This window comes from Lampetra planeri, unplaced genomic scaffold, assembly GCF_965212315.1.
Source record: "Lampetra planeri unplaced genomic scaffold, kcLamPlan1.2.h2 scaffold_1348, whole genome shotgun sequence".
NCBI classification, from domain to species: Eukaryota; Metazoa; Chordata; class Hyperoartia; order Petromyzontiformes; family Petromyzontidae; genus Lampetra; species Lampetra planeri.
Genome location: NW_027614065.1, coordinates 1 through 13,111, shown reverse-complemented (window position 1 = coordinate 13,111; position 13,111 = coordinate 1). Strand labels below are relative to the sequence as shown.

General features: G+C 38.9%; 1 pseudogene; it reads right to left on the bottom strand.

The window, feature by feature from the left end:
- Positions 1-11,051: 11,051 nt before the first annotated feature.
- On the bottom strand, positions 11,052-11,859 carry LOC144739170 (18S ribosomal RNA; annotated as a pseudogene).
- Positions 11,860-13,111: the final 1,252 nt, after the last annotated feature.

Here is a 13,111-nt window from a genome sequence, read left to right as displayed (position 1 = left end):
AATATTAAATAGGGTTCAGTCTATCCAGGGTTTTAGTGTAAGAGTGGTCTCTATATTTTCGTTTAAGTAAATAGTTAATGGGATTAGACTAATAAATATAGAGGTTTTAACTAGTTTAGTTGTAAGAATTATAGATGGTTTTGGTATAATGATAGGGGGAAGAAGGATAATAATTGTAAGTAGTGCTCCGGAGTTTATAATTAGGGTTAGATAGTTAGAATTCATTAGCTTCTACTTGGACTTGCACCAAGATTGGTGGCACCTAAGGCCAGCGGATTTCTGCTTATCCTTTAGAAGCTCGAGAGGACTGTGGAGTTGAACCTCAGGGGAAAGAATTAGCAGTTCTTAGTGCTGCCTTGCTCCTCTCGGCAGGCAGAGGGGTTTTAACCTTCATTATTAGACTCACAATCTAATGTTTTATTTAAACTATGCGTGCCTCTAATTATAATAGTGCTTGGATTGGCAATAAGAAGAATGACAGGGGCTATATGTATAAGTATTAGAAGATGTTCTCGGGTGGTACTAGGATTAACTGGAGCATGTTTATTAGGGTGTTCATGTTGTGTTATAATAAGCATATTTAGTGAGAAAAGAGCAGTTAATGTCATGCTTAGGCCTAGTGGGATAATAGTTCAATTTGATCAGCTAAATAAGGAGGTGATGATTAGAATTTCTGCTATAAAGTTTGGGAATGGGGGTAGGGCTATATTAGCAAATGTTATTATAAGTCATCAGAATGATATTAGAGGAAATAGGGCTTGTAGGCCTCGGTTTATAAAGATTGAACGTGTGTGAGTACGCTCATATGTGATATTAGCAAGACAAAATAAGCCTGATGACACTAATCCGTGTGCAATTATTATTGCAAGAGCTCCAGATCATGCTCAGGGTGTTATTGTGAAAATTCCAGCTACAACTAAGCCTATATGGCTGACAGATGAGTAGGCAATTATAGATTTTAGGTCTGTTTGTCGTAAACAAATTGAACTAGTCACAATTATTCCTCATATAGCAATAATTATAAAAGGGATAGCCAAGTCTTTAGTTAGGGGGATAAATAATGATGACATGCGAATTATGCCATAGCCTCCTAGTTTTAATAGAATTGCGGCTAAGACCATAGAGCCTGCAATTGGAGCTTCTACGTGAGCTTTTGGTAATCATAAGTGGAAGATATAAAGAGGTATTTTAATCAAAAAGGCTAAAAAGCAGGCAACTCATCACAAGGCTTCAGATCATGGTGTGTTTGAGAGTAGCGAGAGATCTGAAAGGGGGATGATGTATGTTGATAGGGAGTTTAAGTGGGTTTGAATCATAATGAGGGCAAGAAGTAGGGGGAGAGAGGCAGATAAGGTATAGAAAAGGAAATATAGACCAGCTGTGAGCCGTTCTTTCTGGTTTCCTCAGCGGGTAATAATTAAAAGGGTGGGGATTAGGGTAGTTTCAAAGGCAATATAAAATATTAGCAGGTTGGAGGCCCCAAAAGTAATACATAGAAGGACTTGAAGGAGGATAAGTAAAGAGATTATTGTTTTTTGTCGTGTGATTGGCTCAGTTTTTATGTGTGCTTGGCTAGCTATAATGGTTAGGGGTAGTAGTCAGCAAGAGAGTATAATTAGTGGGCATGAAAATTGGTCAATGCTTAAGAGGGAGTTGGTTGAATTATGCTCAGTTATGTCTGTGCTTAATGTGAGTGTTGTCAAAGTTGCAATTAAAAAGCTGAAGAAGGTTGTAGCAGTTCATAACATGCTTTTTTTGTTAATTAAAAAGGTTATTGGAATTAATATAATTGAGGGGATGATGAGTTTTAGCATTTTAATAGATTTAGGGCTTTTAATTGGTCGGTGTTATGAGTACGAGCTGTTGCAATTATTAAAGATAGTCCCATGCCAGCTTCACAGGCTGAAAAGGTTAAAATAATAAGTGGTGCTGCTATTATTGGAAGTGACGTATTGTTTAAGGCTCATAGTGCTGTAGAGACATATAGTGCTAGGGCTATGCTTTCTAAGGTAAGTAGAAGAGAAAGAAGGTGTTTTCGTTGCAGGGATAGGCCTAATAGGGCTAGGAAGAAAGATGTAAAAATTAATGTCAGGGGCATGTGAGAGTAGGTGTTCCTGAAAGTTCAGGATTAATTGAGCCGAAATCAATTGTCTTAATTAGACTAAACCCCAATAAACTATTCTGCTCAATCAAGTCCTCCTTGTAATCATTCATAGATTAGGCCTAATGTAAGAAGAATGACAAATAGGGAAGCTCAAAGAAGGGTTAATTCCGGGTGAGAAATGTTTGTTGCTCATGGAGATGGGAGAAGAAGAGCAATTTCTAAATCGAATAGTAAAAATAGAATAGCTACTAGAAAGAATCGAAGGGAGAATGGTAGGCGGGCAGATCCTTGTGGGTCGAAGCCGCATTCGTAGGGGGAAAGTTTTTCACTATCAGGTTTTATAATCGGCAGTCAAAATGCTAGTAGGGCTAAAATAGACGATAGTGTTAGAGTTAGGGTAATTATAACTATGAAGGAGTTCATATGCCTTTTCTTGGGTTTATACCAGGTTTGGTTGGTTGGAGGCCAACTATATTAAGTGTATTAAAAAGGCAGGTTAGGTTAAGAGCCTCATCAGTAGATCGAGATATACAAGAATAGTCAAACAACATCTACAAAGTGTCAGTATCAAGCAGCGGCTTCGAAACCGAAGTGATGTTTAGAGGTAAAATGATATTGTATGTGTCGTACTAGGCATGTAAGTAGAAATAGGGAGCCAATAATTACATGTAAGCCGTGGAAACCTGTTGCGACGAAAAAAGTAGAGCCGTATACGCTGTCTGCTATTGTAAATGGGGTTTCATAGTATTCTATAGCTTGAAGGGCTGTGAAGTAAAGTCCAAGCAGAACTGTCAGGGCTAGAGCTTGAGTTGCTTCTGTTCGGTTTTTTTCAGTAATACTATGGTGGGCTCAGGTTACGGATACTCCGGAGGCAAGTAGAACTGCAGTATTTAATAGTGGTACTTCAAATGGGTTCAGTGGGGTAATTCCTGTTGGAGGTCATATTAGGCCAAGCTCTAGAGTTGGTGCCAGGCTGGCGTGATAGAAAGCTCAGAAAAAACCTGCGAAAAAACAGACTTCTGAGATAATAAACAAGATTATTCCATAGCGTAGGCCTTGTTGAACTGGAGAAGTGTGATGGCCTAGAAAGGTGCCTTCTCGAACAACATCTCGTCATCATTGATATATTGTAAGAAGTATCAGAATTAGGCCTAGTGTTATTAAGATATAAGAATTTTTATGGAATCATATGGCTAGGCCGGAGGTTATTAATAGTGCGGCGCCAGCACCGGTTAGGGGTCAGGGGCTTGGGTCTACCATGTGGTATGCGTGAGCTTGGTGGGACATAGACGTTTTCTTGAAGATAAAGGGTTAAAAGTAGAATAAAGACGTATGCTTGGATTATAGCAACAGCTAATTCTAGAATAGTTAAAAGGAAAAGGAGTAATGAGGTAGCTAGTGTAAGTGAGATTATTGGCATTACTGCAAAGGTGGTAATAGAGATTAATTGAATAAGTAGATGTCCAGCTGTTAAATTGGCAGTTAGTCGGACTCCTAGAGCAATAGGTCGGATGAAAAGGCTAATAGTTTCGATAATAACAAGTATAGGGATGAGTGCAATTGGGGTGCCTTCTGGTAATAAGTGGGCTAAGGCTTCTGTTGGTTTTTTTTGTAAGCCGATAAGAACCGTAGCTAATCATATTGGTACTGCTAACCCTATATTTATTGATAGTTGGGTAGTAGGTGTATATGTGTAAGGTAATAACCCTAGAAGGTTGATTGTTAGGATAAATATTATAGAGGCTATACAGATTAGGGCTCATTTGTGTCCTTGTGAGTTGATTGGAGTAAATAGTTGTTTAGTGATAGTTATTAGTGTAGGTATCAGTAGTGTGTGGTAGCGAGATTTAATAAAATTTGGTGTTTGTAAAATTAGTAAAATACTAGGGATTAGTATAGCTAATCAGGCTAGAGGGAGCCCAAATATGGTTGGGGATTTAAATTGGTCAAAAATTGCTAGTGTCATGGTCAGGTTCAGGTGGGTTGTTTGGGTTTAGTGGCTTGTTGAGCAGAGACGGTGTTTTGTGTTTGGTAAAATATAATAGTTGGCATAATTAGTAATAAAATAATTAATCATGATACTGTAAGTATAGAAAATCAAGGAGCGGGCTCAAGTTGTGGCATATCACTAAGGGAGAACATATTCACCCATCTTCAGCTTAAAAGGCTGATGCTAAGTTAGCTTCTTAGTGGCAGTATATATGTTAGGATTCTAATACATCAGTAGTTCAACTTTCGAAATATGAGAGAGGAACAGCTTCTAGTGCGATTGGTATAAAACTATGATTTGCACCGCAGATTTCTGAGCATTGACCAAAATATAGGCCTGGTCGAATTGTAATAAATGTTGCTTGATTTAATCGGCCTGGGACTGCATCTACTTTAGTACCTAAAGATGGGATAGTTCAGGAGTGGATTACATCTTCTGATGTAATTAACATGCGAATAGGGGATTCTATTGGTACTACGATGCGATGGTCTACGTCTAGAAGGCGGATTCCTCCTGGCTCTAGTTCATTAGTTGGCGTTATGTAAGAGTCAAATTCGATCTGATTATAATCAGTGTATTCATAGGATCAGTATCATTGATGTCCAACTGCTTTAATTGTTAAATGTGGGTCACTGATTTCGTCGGTAAGGTAAAGAATGCGTAGGGATGGAAGAGCAATTATAATGAGGACAATGGCTGGTATAACTGTTCATACGATCTCTACTTCTTGAGAATCAAGAGAGTGTTTATTTGTGAATCGGGTAGTAACTATCAGAGTAATAAGATAGAAAATTAGTACACTAATTAAGAATACAACTGTTAGAGTGTGATCATGAAAATGAATAAGTTCTTCTATGATAGGGGAGGCTGCATCTTGAAGTCCTAGTTGAGCTTGCTGTGCCATAAGCAAGATACATGAGTATAAGCTCATAATATTACCTTGACAAGGTAGTGTAATAGTTTTACTAGTATCTTAAGAAAGTGGCAGATATGGTTATGCACCTGGCTTGAAACCAGCGTAGGGGGGTTCGAATCCCTCTTTTCTTGAAGTTAGCTTGGACATAGGCTGGTTCTTCATAAGTATGGTAGGGAGGTGGGCAGCCATGAAGTCATTCAATATTAGTGTTGAGAAGGTCTGTAGCAACAGCTTTGCGTTTAGAAGAGAAGGCTTCTCATAAGATAAATATAAATAGTATAACGGCAATTAATGAGATTGTTGATCCAATTGAGGAAACTACATTTCATGTAGTGTAGGCATCTGGGTAGTCTGAGTAACGTCGTGGTATGCCAGCTAAACCTAGGAAATGTTGGGGGAAGAATGTAAGATTTACACCAGTAAACATAATTACAAAGTGTGCTTTTGATCAGGTTTCGTTAAGTGTATAGCCCGTGAATAGTGGGAATCAGTGGACGAAGCCCGCCATGATTGCGAAAACAGCTCCTATAGATAATACATAATGGAAGTGGGCTACTACATAGTAAGTATCATGAAGGATAATATCTAGTGATGAGTTGGATAAAACGATTCCGGTGAGTCCTCCTACAGTGAATAAGAAAATAAAGCCTAAGGCCCATAGTATGGGGGTGTGTCATACGATTTTTCCGCCATGGAGAGTAGCTAGTCAGCTAAAAACTTTAACTCCTGTTGGGATGGCAATAATTATTGTGGCTGATGTAAAGTAGGCTCGTGTATCAACATCTATTCCTACTGTAAATATGTGATGGGCTCATACAATAAACCCTAGCAACCCAATAGCCATTATTGCTCAGACTATTCCTATATATCCAAATGGTTCTTTTTTTCCGGAGTAATAGGCAACTACATGAGAGATAATTCCAAAGCCTGGTAAGATTAGAATATAAACTTCAGGATGTCCAAAGAATCAAAATAGATGTTGGTAAAGAATTGGGTCTCCTCCCCCTGCAGGGTCGAAGAAAGATGTATTTAAATTACGATCTGTTAAAAGTATAGTAATGGCGGCTGCAAGTACAGGAAGTGATAGAAGAAGGAGGACTGCAGTAATTAAAACGGATCAAACAAATAAAGGAATTTGGTATTGTGTTATAGTTGGGGGCTTTATATTAAAAATTGTTGTGATAAAGTTGACTGCCCCTAGAATTGATGAAATACCAGCTAGGTGAAGGGAGAAAATTGTTAAGTCAACAGAGGCCCCTGTGTGGGCTAAATTTCCTGCTAGGGGTGGGTATACGGTTCATCCCGTTCCGGCCCCTGCTTCAACTCCTGCGGAAGCTAAAAGTAGAAGGAGTGAGGGTGGAAGTAGTCAAAAGCTTATGTTGTTTATACGTGGGAAGGCTATATCTGGGGCGCTAAGTATTATTGGTACAAGTCAGTTTCCGAAGCCTCCGATTATAATTGGTATAACTATAAAAAAGATTATAACGAAAGCATGGGCGGTTACGATAACGTTAAAGATTTGATCGTCTCCTAGTAAAGTGCCTGGTTGACTTAATTCTGCCCGAATTAGGATGCTTAAAGCAGTTCCCACTATTCCTGCTCAGGCCCCAAAGATTAGATATAGGGTGCCGATGTCTTTATGATTAGTAGAGAATAATCAACGAATGAGAGTCACTGGTAGGATGGCCGAATGTTTAGGCGGTGGGCTGTAGACCCGCTTACAGAGATTCGATTTCTCTTCCTGTCAAATTGACCCTGTGGTGAAGTTCACATCAGATTGCAAATCTGAAGATACAGAAGTATACTCTGTTGGGGTCTATAGATCAAAGCTAAAATTAGCACTTAGCTGTTAACTAAGAGGTTGTAAGTATAACACTTGCTGGTCTAGTAAAAATTTTAGCTTAATATAAAGCATCTGATTTGCGTTCAGAAGATGTGAGTGTGTCTTGCAAATTTTATAATCAGAAATTAAGGGTAGTATCCCTTACTGTAAGCTTTGAAGGCTTAGAGTCTATATAACTTAAATTTCTAGTACATAATAAAGATCGCTATTAGCTGAGGTGTTAGAATGAATAGATTAATTGATAATATTGTCATTAAAGCTATAGGCTTATTTGGGGTCACACGTCAAAGAGTAAGATTTGTTGTTGGACATGGAGGTGATAAAATGATTGATAAGTAGCATATGCGGGTATAAAAAAATAAACTTAACAATGAGCCTATTATTATTATAAACAGATAGATAACAAGGTTTTGGTTGGCGAGTTCAACTGATGCTAAAAGTTTATTGGTAAAACCTGTTAGTGGGGGGAGGCCACCTAGAGATAATAGAAGAAGTAATAAAAGTATTTGAGAAATTTGATTGTGCTTATTTATGGTAAGTGCTGTAATTTTATTAGCTTTTAAAGTGTTGAGGTTAATGAATGTTGTGCTTGTAAGTAAGCAATAGATTAGTGTTGTAACTCAAGTAATTGTTGGGTTAAAGGGAGCTATGCTAGCAATTCAGCCTATGTGTGCGATTGATGAGTAGGCCATAATTTTTCGTGTTTGAGTTTGATTTAGGCCCCCCCAACCTCCAACAAACACTGATAATAAAGCTGGGCCAAGAATAAATGCATTATTTTGATCTTGTGCAATTTGAATAAGGAGAGTAATTGGGGCTAATTTTTGTCAAGTTGCTAGGATCATGCCTGTAGTAAGATCTAGGCCTGCTATTACTTCTGGAAGTCAGAAGTGTATTGGAGCTATACCTAATTTAAATATGAGAGCAAGAGTTATAGCGTTAAGGATAATTGGGTCGCTTGATGGGCTGATTGCTCAATTTCCTGAGTGCCAAGCGGCTAAACAGGCAGTAACAAGAAGTGTGGCAGAGCCTGCACTTTGAGCAATGAAGTATTTAGTAGTTGCTTCAATTGAACGTGGGTGATGTGTTTTAGCTATTAGCGGGATAATAGCAATTGTATTAATTTCTAATCCGATTCAAGCTAGAATTCAGCTGGTGCTTGAGAATGTTACAAGTGTGCCAAGACCTAGAGTTATTAGTAGTGTAGATTGAATTAAGGGGGATAGCATATAGTAAGAGATGCTGGTAACATCATATTTGGGGTATGGGCCCAAAAGCTTTATTTAGCTTATCTTACTTAGGATGTGGTGTAATGGAAACACGGAGGGTTTTGGTCTCTCAGATTAAGGTTCGAATCCTTTCATACTAACGAGGAAGAAAGGGGGTAATATCCCCTGTAGCCACTCTATCAAAGTGGTTCCTATTTTCGGACATACTTCCACTGTTAAAAATCCAGTTTATTATTAGTGTTTATATTTGAGGTACTCCTGCCCCCCCCAGTGACACAGCGAGGGATAGTTGAAGAGTAAAAAGGGCTAGGTTGAGGGGTAGAAAATTCTTTCACATAAGGTGTATCAGCTGATCATATCGGAATCGGGGGTATGAGGCTCGGATTCAGAGGAATAGGATAATGAGTGGGGTTGCTTTTATTATTACATTAATAATTGGTAAAATATTTAAATTGTTTGGTCCAAGAGGTCCTAGAAATATAATTGCTGTAAGGGTATTTATAAATAAGATATTAGAGTATTCAGCCAGAAAAAATAAAGCGAATGGACCTCCAGCATATTCTACATTAAAACCAGAGACAAGTTCTGATTCTCCCTCAGTTAAATCGAACGGGGTTCGGTTTGTTTCTGCCAAAGTAGAAACAAATCATATTGCTGCTAGTGGTCAGCTTGAGAGTAGGAATCAGGTGTGTTCTTGCGTATAAATAAAGGCTTGAAGGGAAAATCCTCCTGTTAAAATAATTAAACATAATAGAATTAAGCCTAGGCTTACTTCATATGAGATGGTTTGGGCTACGGCTCGAAGTGCTCCGATTAGCGCATATTTTGAGTTAGAGGCTCAACCTGAGCCAAGGGTGGCGTAGACTGATAAGCTTGAAATTGCTAAAATTACAAGAAGAGTAAGATTAATAGTGGAGATTGACTGTGGTATGGGAATAAATATTCAGAGCGATAGAGCTAAAGTTAGCGCTATAATGGGGGCTGCGATAAATAAGGCTGGGGAGGCTGCGGTGGGTCATACGGGTTCTTTTAGAAATAATTTTACTCCGTCTGCAATAGGTTGTAAAAGTCCTATAAATCCGACAACATTTGGTCCTTTGCGAAGTTGTATATAACCTAGGGTTTTTCGTTCAACTATTGTTAGAAATGCTACTGCAAGCAGGACTATTAAAACTAAAATTAAAGTGGATGTTAATATAACTAGCATAATTTATTTGGAAGGGGATTTGCACCCCTGGTATAAGGGCTTAAACCTTGTGCAATTACTGAGCTCTGCCACCCAAATAAACTTGTCTAGTTATTATTTTAAGTTGCTTACTATTCTTATTAAGTTGGTCTCATAAGATTGATGTAGGGTTTGCATTAGTGTATTGACCCTTACTTCTGCCGGTCCTTTCGTACTAGGGAAGTAGCAAACATAGATAGAAACTGACCTGGATTACTCCGGTCTGAACTCAGATCACGTGGGGCTTTAATCGTTGAACAAACGAACCTTTAATAGCTTTTGCGCCATTGGGGTGCCCCGATCCAACATCGAGGTCGTAAACCCTTTCGTTGATTCGGGCTCGTGGAAAGGATTGCGCTGTTATCCCTGGGGTAACTTGTTTCGTTAGGCAGCAAGTGATGCTGGGTCTATTAACGTTAGTTCTACTAGTGCTTAGAGTTGTAACTCTAGGCTAAGAAAATTGTATTTTCGTCGTCGTGGATATTACTTTTGTTCCGTGGTTGCCCCAACCTAAAACTGTGCATCGTGAATAATGATTATGCGATGTAAATGTTTGGAAGCTCCACAGGGTCTTCTCGTCTTATGGGTTTATACCCGCCTTTGCACGGGTAGGTCAATTTCATTGATAGGGATAAGGAGACAGTTATGCCCTCGTGTAACCTTTCATTCTAGTCTTAATTTACAAGACAAGTGATTACGCTACTTTTACACGGTCAAAGTACCGCGGCCATTCAATATTAATCATTGGGCAGGTCTTGCCTCCAATAGGCGATTCTTATCTGGAGGTGATGTTTTTGGTAAACAGGCGAGGCATGTGTTTGCCGAGTTCCTTCTCATCCTTTATATCTTCTATATTATGTTCCAGTGTAGGGTTAACGGTTATTAGTTCTTGTTTTTCCTGTCGGTAGTCATGTTGTTGATTTCCTGTTGTTTTAAGGGCCGTTAATTTCCAGTGGTTGGTCCGATCTGGTTTACACTTACATTTAGAGGGGTGCGACCTCAAATTACTAATCTTAGCAGGATATTTCCTATTATATAGGATTACTTAATAGTGGTTATAGGGTCTTTATATATTATGGTATTTAAAGTTTAGTAAACTTAAGCTGTAACGCTTTTCTTCTTGGTGGCTGCTTTTAGGCCTACTTAAGTTTATAAGTTGGATATTATCTAATCAATAGAGCTGTATCTCTGTTCACTAGGGCTGTACCCCTAGTGAATAAAACTTAAAATGTAGAGTAGTAAGATGTTTAAATTTATAAGTAATTTTGTTGCTTATCTACAAATTAAGATCAAGCTTAAACTTGTTTCTTAAGTAACCAGCTATCACTAGGCTCGGTAGGCTTTTCACCTCTACCCAGGGCTTTTTCCAATCTTTTGCCACAGATACGGATTAACTCTTATAGGTAATCCCAGGGTAGCTCGTCTAGTTTCGGGGAGGCGGCAGTATTTTCGGGTTTACTTGCTAAGCCATGATGCAAAAGGTACAAGATTTTATCTTTGCTTTACTTTACTTAGTTGATCTGTTTCATCACTTTTTCAATGTTCCCTTGCGGTACTATATGTGTTTTATTTTTCTATCACCTATACTAAAATGGGGGCAATGGTTTGCTGTAAATGTGTGAATGTTTTATAATCATAAATTAAAAGTTGTTAGATAAATATACTCAAATCAGTAATCAGAAGATCTTGAATCGCACAAGAATATTTTCGGTGTAAGGGAAATGCTTAACTTTTAAGCTATCTTCTGTTTTCCAAGCGCACCTTCCGGTACGCTTACCATGTTACGACTTTTCTCCGGGAGGGGTGTGGGAGAGTGACGGGCGGTGTGTACGCACCCTAGTGGCCAACTTCAACTAGACAAACTATTCTTGTTTACTGCTAAATCCACCTTCAAAATTATTTCATTAAGTTATTCGTATACTCTGGGGAGAGAGTGTAGCCCATCTCTGCCTGCCTCATAGGCTGCACCTCGACCTGACGTATTTGCATAGATAGCTTCTTTGCCTACGGTTATTCTTTTATAAGGTTGGCTGGCGACGGCGGTATATAGACTGGGGGCGAGAGGCGGCGGGGTTAAAACGTGGGGTATCGGGTTATAGGACAGGCTCCTCTAGGTGGGTTTAGGGTGCCGTCAAGTTCTTTGGGTTTTAAACGATTGTTCGTAGTGCCCTGGCGACGGTGGTTTATTTATGGCAGGCATAGCGGGGTATCTAATCCCGGTTTGTGAGTTTTGCTTTCGTGATGTCAAAGTGAGTTTATTAATATAGATTCTTTCGATGTTGAGATATTTAAGCATACCTATTCAACTAGCAGGCATGATGGCTTCTATAGTATTAGTTAAGCTAGTATTTTAATCACGCTTTGTGCCGGAGATATCAGCTTGAGCTCCTCGTATAACCGCGGTGGCTGGCACGAGGTTTACCAGCTCTAAAATACGTAACTTAGTCGGGCTTGCGTCCATAGCTTAAGGTTTATCACTGCTGAGTACCCTTGAGGGTGTGGGTGGCTAGGTGTTGTGGGCTAACTTATTGTGAGCCTGATACCATCTCTTTTTTATGTTTATAGTTAAAGGAGGTCCTCACGGGAGTGCGGAAACTTGCATGTGTAATTTCATATATAGTTGATATTAAGGCTGGAACTAATCCTTTGTGTCAAGGGGTTCTAAAACCATCTGAGCATCTTCAGTGCTCTGCTTTAATGTTAAGCTACTCTTGACATTTGAAAATCAGAGGGTAATTTAATGTTAAGATGCTAGCTTTGGGAGCTAGATACAGGGGTTTGAATCCCCTTCCTTTGAAAAATCTGTATGTTAAGTTTCAGTTGAATTTACCGGTGTTCTTTGATAGCAGAATTAACTTGTTTTCTAGGCGACCTAGAATTGGAAAGATTAAAATAAAAATTATAAAGTACACTGTTGATGCAATTTGTGTTATTAAAATAAATGGGTGTTCAGCTGGTTCTCCCCCTAGTCAAGTGAGTAGCGCTAGATCAGCAATCAGAATCCAAAATGTAACTTGGGCGAGCGGACGAAATTGAATGCCTCGTTGTTTAGAGGTGTGGGTAAAGGGGATAACCAGGAGGATTATGATGGCTGCTGCTAAAGCTATGACCCCACCTAATTTATTAGGAATAGATCGTAGAATCGCATAGGCGAACAGGAAGTATCATTCTGGCTTAATGTGAGGTGGGGTACTAAGAGGGTTGGCATAAATAAAATTGTCTGGCTCACCTAGTGCATTTGGGGCTAAAAGAGAAATTATAAAAAGAACCCCAAGTAAAATAACAAAGCCAAAAATGTCTTTGAAAGAGAAGTATGGGTGAAATTGAATTTTATCCAAATTAGAGTTAATTCCTAGGGGGTTACTAGATCCTGTTTGATGGAGGAATATAATATGGATTATAGTTATTGCTGCTAGGATAAATGGTAAAATAAAATGGAATGTAAAAAACCGGGTTAATGTGGCGTTTGATACTGAGAAGCCGCCTCATAATCATACTACAATATCATCTCCTACATAAGGTACTGCTGAAATTAAATTTGTAATAACGGTTGCCCCTCAGAAGGATATTTGCCCTCATGGTAGTACATAACCAACGAAAGCAGTAGCTGCAGTTAATGCAAATAAGATGACTCCAACGTTTCATGTTTCTTTATATAAATAAGAGCCGTAGTAGATCCCTCGCCCGATGTGAGCATAAATACAAATAAAGAATATAGAGGCCCCATTGGCATGAAGATTTCGTATAAGCCATCCGTTGTTAACATCACGACAAATGTGTATAACTGAAGAGAAGGCTAGTTCA